At 34.0% G+C, this 8,499-nt stretch overlaps 1 long non-coding RNA gene across 1 annotated transcript; it reads right to left on the bottom strand.

Moving 5' to 3' along the window:
- Window positions 1-7,211: 7,211 nt before the first annotated feature.
- Window positions 7,212-8,088, bottom strand: LOC127151324 (uncharacterized). Its single transcript, XR_007824224.1, has 2 exons — window positions 7,944-8,088; window positions 7,212-7,586 (listed from the first exon to the last, which is right to left on the bottom strand). It is a non-coding gene; the product is annotated as an uncharacterized LOC127151324 (long non-coding RNA).
- Window positions 8,089-8,499: the final 411 nt, after the last annotated feature.

Raw genomic sequence — 8,499 nt, 5'->3', positions numbered from 1 at the left:
CGACTAGTGCGAGCAGTTCCACGACCTCATGTCGGTAGTCCATAGTACAACTCCAATTACAGGCTAAGCTTGATGATGCTATGCAACAGAACAAACAATAAATCACGATGTGTTAGTTTTAGAAGTGGAACGAATGTGAAAGCTTATAGAAGACATGACTCGGCCACAGCAAGGACCACCACATGATCCCTAGCTTTGCGGTACATATATATGTTTCCATTATTCTTAAGTTCTTGAAATGACAGTATATAGTGATGATATGCATATATATGTACTAAAATTAGCCACTTTTGTATCATTGTAGAACCTGTTGTGTAAAATGGCATACGAGGCTCGTTAGGAGACGTACGTTATGAAGTACGACTTTCGTTGCACTTTTTTTTTAACGAGGAATATTTTTTATTTGTATTATGAACATTGTTACATTTTTTGAACATCTTTGTATTATGAACATTTAATTTTTTGTTGAGTTTGTGTTTGTATTTCGTAATTTACTAATTTATTTTAAATTTTCTTTAATTGAATCGAAAATGAATGTGAATATTTTAGGAAATAAATCTTACAGGAAAATACTTCAGAAAAAAATAAAAAATTACATATTTAAAATATTTCCCGATGTAGTACATACGTCAAGAAAATGGTGCAAACATCACGTCAGGGATTTTTATTGTCGACACAGGAATGACGTTGGATATACAAACGTCGAGAGTAGTTATTTTCGACACATAGCTGACGTCGTAACTGTAGACGTCGGGGATGACGTGTTACTGATGCATCGAAGCCGTCGAAAAAGATGACGTCGGGAGAAGATTATTTCCAACACCTTGTTGGTGACACGTCAGGAATCTGTCTCCCGATGCATTTCTTCTAACGGTTGTTCCGACGTCCCTTTCTGCATCGGGAATTCAGTTCCCAACGTCTTCACCACTTCTGTCGACGTATTTAAGAGTCTCCCCACTTCTTGTAATGTTCATCGCCACGCATTAACTTCTCTTCATAACCTTTTGTTCAAAATATCTATTTTTACACTTAACCAAAATTTTAACCTTCTAACATAGGTACGGTTCTTACGACTGAATTATGTGTCAAGATTGGGTTGGCTGCATAATGCAGCGAAGCGGTGAAGTGACATGTGTAAAGCACTGAAAGGATCCATGAAGGGGAAAGGTTACTAGGACCATAAACTGAAACGAAGAAAGAGGAAACACATTTCATTCTGAGAAACTGTTAAGAGAAGGTTTTAAGTTTGGATAAGGGCATTGAAGGAGCTGCTAGGCAAGAAGAGAAAGTCGAAAGCAAAGGAGAAAAGTGTGAAGGCTAAGTATTTTGTGAGTGATCCTTGAAAACAAATACATGTTTTGCCAGAGTTTCCTTATGAATGAAGATTTCTTGTGTGAATAAACAGTTGTTTATCGATAATGGTTGCACTAGTGATTCTTGTAAATGAAAGAGACGTTTTCACAAATGTTTATGTGAAAAGCATTTTTTGTAACCTTACGTTGATGTTATTGTATGATGTTGTATTTTACTGTAAACTTTTGTAATGGAAGTAAGCTGTTGAACTAACATTTCTTAATTGTAGTTGAGACGTTTGTGTGATATGGGATGTGTTTTAGCTATCATAAGACGCTCGTGGAAATCCCAAGTTTAATGCAAGGCATTGGTGGAAGTGAATCCCATGTCTAAGTGGGTAAAAGATGGTAGAAATCTCAAGTTTAATGTGAGATGCTGGTGGAAGTGAATCCCAGGCCTAGGCGGATAAATGATAGTGAAATGAATCCTCGATCTGTGCAGGAAATAGATGTGTACTTGATAGCTTAATGTTGGTAAAGTGAATCCCAGATCTAGGCGGATAAATGATAGTGAAATGAATCCTCGATCTGTGCAGGAAATAGATGTGTACTTGATAGCTTAATGTTGGTAAAGTGAATCCCAGATCTAGGCATGGAATGTATTATGAGACGCTGGTGAAAGTGAATCTAAGGTCAATCGCGTAATATTAGTGAAAGTGAATCTTAGGTCTAGACGATGAGATACTGGTGAAAGTGAATTCGAGGTATAGGCGATGAAATGCTGGTGAAAGTAAATCCCAGGTCTTAGAAAATAATGAATGCTATGAAACGCTGGTAGAAAACTTGATTCAATTGTGAGACGATGGTGAAAGTGAATCAAAGTTCTATCTCGTGATGGTGGTGAAAGTGAATCCCAGGTTGAGGCGATGAGATGCTGGTGAAAGCAAATCTCATGTCTAGAGATTAGATGTGAATGGGAGAACCCTATCCAGGTGGCGAGTGGTGAATGTTCTGATAATTCAAACACATGGAAGTATTCGTTATTGATGTGGTTGTAATTATTGTGATGAAAACTCATGTTTATGATTTCGAGTTATGTTGAATGTTGTTAATAGTATGAATCCGTTGTATTCCAAAAAAGAAAAGTATTTTCTAAATTCATTACTAACTAAGTCTTCGACTTACGTTTTTAGTTTCGCCTCCTCAGGTTGTCAACTGTTAAAGCCAGGTAAGGAATGGTGGTCAAGCATGGAAGCCATGTAAAGGAGGAAAAGTTGGGTTGTTATGTAAACTTGTGCGGTATGAATTTCCATGTTGCATTTAAAGAGTCAGTAGATAAGATCTTCATTTGTTAATGCTAAGGGCTACAACTCAGTTTTAAGAGACGCTGAAGGCGGAAGATGATGAGTGGGGGAACTGAGGCAGGGAAAGGAAGCCCTAAATATTGTACCTAAAATGGTTACTAGGAAATCCGGAAGAAGGATGGCATGAGGTTCTAGAACACCTTGAGGAGAAGAGCAATACCCTAGTGGAGGAAGGAAAGTGGATTAGAACTTAGATTTCCATTTTGTATGCATTATGAAAGGATTGTATTTGTAAAAGTGTTAACTTTGTGAATTGTTAAGTTAATAAAGAAAAGTTATGTATTTTTCCACTGCATTATTATTTGTACTTGTCACTTAGTAGTTTGTTCTTGCGAAGTGTTGAAAAATTGAATGACGGAGTAAGATTAAAGGATAAGTGTTTTCCTTTGTGATAAGTTTGTGAAGGTCTCTAAAGTTGCAGAATAAGAGCTTTGTTATGAGACAAATGAAGGAAGTTGTTCCGCTTACTAGACGTTCAGAGCATCATCACGCAATGAGATATGGAATGAGTGTCTATGCAACAGGCCCTCATTTGGTCACAGGATGTGGCACTTGGGATGAAGCGTGACAAAGAGTAGGTAGGATAATGAAGTGATAACTTCAACACTTGAGATGTAGGTTCCCCTTCGATGAAGATTTTGAGATGATGCTCATTTACTTTTAGAACTTTTCTTGTTTTTTCACTAACAATCTCAATTGCACCAAAGTTAGAGACATTAGAAAAAATGATCAAGGGACTGATCCACTTAGATTTCAACTTTTCCGACTTAGATAACAAAGAGGAATTGAAAAGAACTTTATCTCGTATTTTGAACTCTTTCCTAAGGATCTTGCTTTCATGATACATTTTGGTCTTTTCCTTATATATTTTAGAATTTTCTTAAGAATCTAATCCAAGTTCTTCTAACTTACTAAGTTCTTGAAGTCTATTTTCATCTTTCTTTTCAAGAGATAGATTACACTTCTTAACTGTACAAAAAGTTTTATGCTCTAACTCTATAGGAAGGTGACATGCATGCTTTTCCAAAAATAAGTTTGAAAGGGGATGTACCTATTGGAGTTTTATATGCAGTTCTATATGCCCGTAGAGCATCACTAAGACTAGTGCTCCAATCTTTTCTTTTTGAATTGAAAGTTCTTTTAAGGATAGATTTTATCTCTTTGTTTGAAATCTCGACTTGTCCATTGGTTTATGGATGGTACAAAATACAAACTCGGTGTTGAACTCCATACTTTTTCATTAGTGACTCAATTATTTGGTTGCAAAAGTGTGAGCCTTGATCACTAATAATAGCTTTAGAAATTCCAAACCTAGAGAAGATGTTAGTTATCAAAAATAATAGCCGTTATTTTGATTTATCCTTTTTATCTCTTTATAGCTTTGCGAACTTTTCACAGGTTGATGTGTGCAATATTGGATTTTATGATGATGTGTTCTTGAACAATACTCAAACTAGTGGTCTATTAACTCCAAGGATCTTGACATGGATATGAACCAAACTTCAATAATCCTTGTAATTTGAATTATTTGCTTTTATCTTTACTGTTTGCTTTAATTATCTGATTTTGGTCTGGAAATTTCATTTCACTTTTGCACATCAATGAAAAAATACATGCAATTGATATGTGTTCCTAATTTATCAGGTTGCTGCTCTGGGATAAGATGTTTCTTTATAAGCCAAACTTTTGAGCAAGTTGATGCAAATTTAAGTTACTTTCATTTGACTATTTTCCTTCCTGATTTGTATCAAATGAGATCTATGCTATTAATAATGTAGAAAGGAAGTTGCATTACTTTAGAGAGAGGTACTTATAGCATCATATGTGTAAGATTTATGATCATGAACATAGGGAAGGATAGCTCTAACCGTTGAAATATTTAGTGCATCGAAGTTGCTAAGATGTGCCACATTTTTTTCAAAGTTGCCTTGGTAGAATTCTAAAGATTAAATGGTTTATTTTGATATTGCTTGTAGAATGATTGAAGTCATACCAGATTAAAAGCTAAGTGATTGTGTAGATAGTCAGGCGATCGTTGAAGGTTGAAGACTGAAAAGGCATTTAGGATTTCTTATTTAAGCCTTGTATTAAAATCTTGTTTCATGTATTGTTGTAGAAAGTATATATAAACACAATATTAAAATTTCATTTTATGTATACAAATGTAAAAGACAAATATTATAGGTTCTAAAATAATATTAATTTTATTGATTTGTTGGAGTGAGAAAAGAAATATTTATCTACATGGACTCAATGTCATTTTATAAAAAATGGACAACAATACAATAATTAAATAAAAATAAAATTATAAAAATGGACCTAAAAAAAAGTCTTTAATACCAATTTTAAATTGACATTATTGGAGATCTATAATGTTGGTTATAAACCGAAATTGTTAGCCTCTTTAATGTCGATTTTAAAATAACTTAAAGCTCAACCGACATTAAAGGACTTGAATAACACTATCAAAGAAGTTGGTGGAAAACCAACATTAAAGAAGCCTTTAATGTTGTTTTTAAACCGATATTAAAGGCTTTTAATAACACTAGCAAAGATGTCGGTTTTCAACCGACATTAAAGACCAGATTTCTTCTAGTCCATGTAGAAAATGACTATATGACGGTATGCAACTGGCCAATGCGTAAAAGGAGTATATTGAGTTAGTAGCTAAGCAACGAAAAATGAGCCACAATTCTCCAAGAGATGCTTTTGATGAAAAGACCATCAGAGTAGTCCATGCATGGGAATGGTTTATGTTCTTGGCGAAAGGAATATAAAAGGCTAATGTGTAATTTATGTTTTATCGAATGAGGCATTATGATGTCGATTTATGAAATGTATTTACGAGATTGTATTCCCCAAAAGGTTTTCCAAAATATCACTGACTTAGTATTTGACTTATGTATTAAGTTTTCCTTCCCTAGGTTGTAAGGCATTAAGCCCAAATAGAGAAAGGGTAATGACTATATGGCTAGGCATTAAAGTTGGGCTTGAAGGAGCTGCACTAAATGTTAGAGGCCTCAAGTATATTTTATAGTTCATGTATTTAAGAAAATCACGTAATATGTTTATTTGAAACGCATAATGTGAAGTAAATAAAGAAAAGTTTATCGAATATCTTGAGTTGTATGTTTCTTTATCACTTAGCATTTTAAGGTTTAAGTTGGAACTAGGTGATGAAGCTAAGGTTCAAGTACTTGAGTTGAGTATTCTAGCGTTTCATTTTGCGACGTCAAGACTGCTCAAATTGCATTGTGTGCTGCAACACAGGGTTCAAGATGCATTGCGGATCGTAAGAGAGCCAACTTGGGAACATGAGCTATCTTTAAGGAATCATGAAGACATGATTTGTTAGGAGGAAGAGAGGAGGACGTTGCTCAATTTGGTGGAGGATGTCACAGACAAAAAGAAACCTACACCCTAATTTTAATTAAAAGAAGACATTAGCAAAGAATGCTAAAGTATTATAGATCGAAAGTCATTGAATACTATAGAGATATCTAGAACAAGATAAAATATAGACGATGGAATTAGGTTGATATCCGCCATCCATTAGAAAGATGGATGGCAAAATATTCTTGAAATCACCTTCCAAAACATCTTGTAAAGTTCTCTCCAAGCTAATAAAATTCCCTTTGTTAGTATTTCCTGACATACTTTATTTTCTTTCTTTCCACTACGCTTAGCTAATTCCTAATAACTCTTCAATTGTGTCTAACATCTTTTTAAGTAGTTTAGACTAACTTGGTCAAGAAGAGAGTGCCTTAGTCACCAAGACTAAGAAGGGAGTGTCTAAGTGCCGTACGGCAAGAAAAAAGCTACCTTGAATAGAAGTTTCTTAATCAATTGTGTTTGTTATTTCACTTTATGCTCACATACGGTTACTGTAACTACAGTCCAATCTTTCATGTTTGATAACTTATACCTAAGTCAATGATTTAATAAAACCAATGTAATATGAAATCATTGTTCACGAGTTCTCGCTTTCTTATTTCCCTCTCTTTTGTCATCCCTTGTCACCTTCCAATTCATAGAGAAATCATTTTAGCAAGTACTAAATGATTTTGAATGTAAATGGGAGTGCAATTGATTTTAAATCCCTTAGAATCAATAAAATAAACATTCTCACTATCTTTTCAAAGTTTAAAGAAAAAGATTTACAGCTTAGACTCTTCAAAATTAATAAAAGAAACCTTATATTTTATTTCCTCTTTTTATTTGGTATTTAACTATAGTCAATATATAATTTCGTCGGTAGGCAATTAGAAATGAGTTTCAGCCTCAGCTTTTCCTAAAATTATGGTGCAAACCTTGATTATGAATGAGTTTGAATAAAAAATACCTCAAATTAAAGGAGCAACAAACCAATTCGGAATTATACCCTTATTCATGACAATATTTCCCTTCGACTATCGTTTCTTTGGCATTTTCAAAAGTGCATTGATATTTATTTAACAAATGAAGTTTTTCCTTTAGTGTTGGGCACAAACATGTATGTATACTAATTTCTTTTATTTTTAGAAAATAACGTGGCTCGAATTAAAACTAAACCAAATCACAAAATTCGATTTCAGCCAGTATTCAGTTTTGATTTACGAAAGTTTGATTTATGCAGTTTCAATAAACAACACTAGAATCTTCGGACCAAATCCCATTACGAAGGTTGAAAGACCCAAATATGGCATAATAATTAACTTTGGGAGAGATCTAAGCTTTAAGGTTGGTGAAAGGGTTTACAATATATCGACTTTCATTATGATTGGCTAACGTTTTTCCCAAATTTTGGAATAAACACATTCAGACAAACCTCTAACATGAACGATTCCAACTGCGATTCTTGCAGTATCAACCTATATGATTCTGATTATCCAACAAGAATATATGAAGTTTCGAAATACACCGACTCAGATGCCCAAAATTCAGATTCCAACTAACAACAAAAACAATCGAGAAACCAAATCAGATTTAAATGTAATGGCGTATGGAGGCGGATGAGTGTAGAAGAAATCAGAATGAAGAACAGAATCAGAAAAGAAGCTGTGTGAGAGCTAGAAATCTGAAGCGATTCATTCGAAAGCACATCACCCGTACTATGAAACCATTTGGAATTTGGTTGTAGAGGGCTGGAGAAGCAGGGCAACTTACAGAGAACCTGCAAGTTCTTCAGAGCCACAGATTTAAACTGCTCTCCCCTTTTAATGCCTCGGCCCTCTCTTGATTTGAATGAAATTAACAAAAACATAAACCCTAATTATGGAGAAAAGAGATGAAATATTGGAGTTCTTACCGATGGAGTGAAGGGAAGGTTTGGAGGCGGAACCCTAGAGGATTGAATACTAAAACAGTATTTATAGCCAAGGCCCATGCTCTCCTTTGTCGGCCCCGTGGGTATTATTATTTTGTTTTAGGAAAAATATATTTTTGGTTTCAAGAATTCGGATTTAATTTTCGTTTTAAAAACAATATTTCATCACTCCTTAAATTGTGCATTTGGTTTTATGTTAAGTTTATTTAATTCAAAATGTTACATATTTTTATTCTGACATTTATACGGTTTTTGGCTTAAGGTTTTAACATCCATAGTTAAGTTTCACTAATCTTTATCTATACCATGTAGAAGGGCTATGGCAAAAACCTCGAACTTATCTTTTTGCTTTTTCCAGTAGATGGTACTAGAAATGTGTTGGGTAATTTCATGTTTAAAAATTATTTTGCCCCTAATTTTTAGCAATCCTACGCAACACCAAAAAAAATCTAATATTTCTCTTAGACATGTAAATGATATTATATTTTTTAAAAAAATTTAGTTTACATGGAAAGTGAATGATATCTAAAACTCATGA

Source organism: Cucumis melo, chromosome 10 (assembly GCF_025177605.1).
Source record: "Cucumis melo cultivar AY chromosome 10, USDA_Cmelo_AY_1.0, whole genome shotgun sequence".
NCBI classification, from domain to species: Eukaryota; Viridiplantae; Streptophyta; class Magnoliopsida; order Cucurbitales; family Cucurbitaceae; genus Cucumis; species Cucumis melo.
Note: the sequence above shows the minus strand (reverse complement) of the source record. Positions and strands in the feature narration are given on the sequence as shown.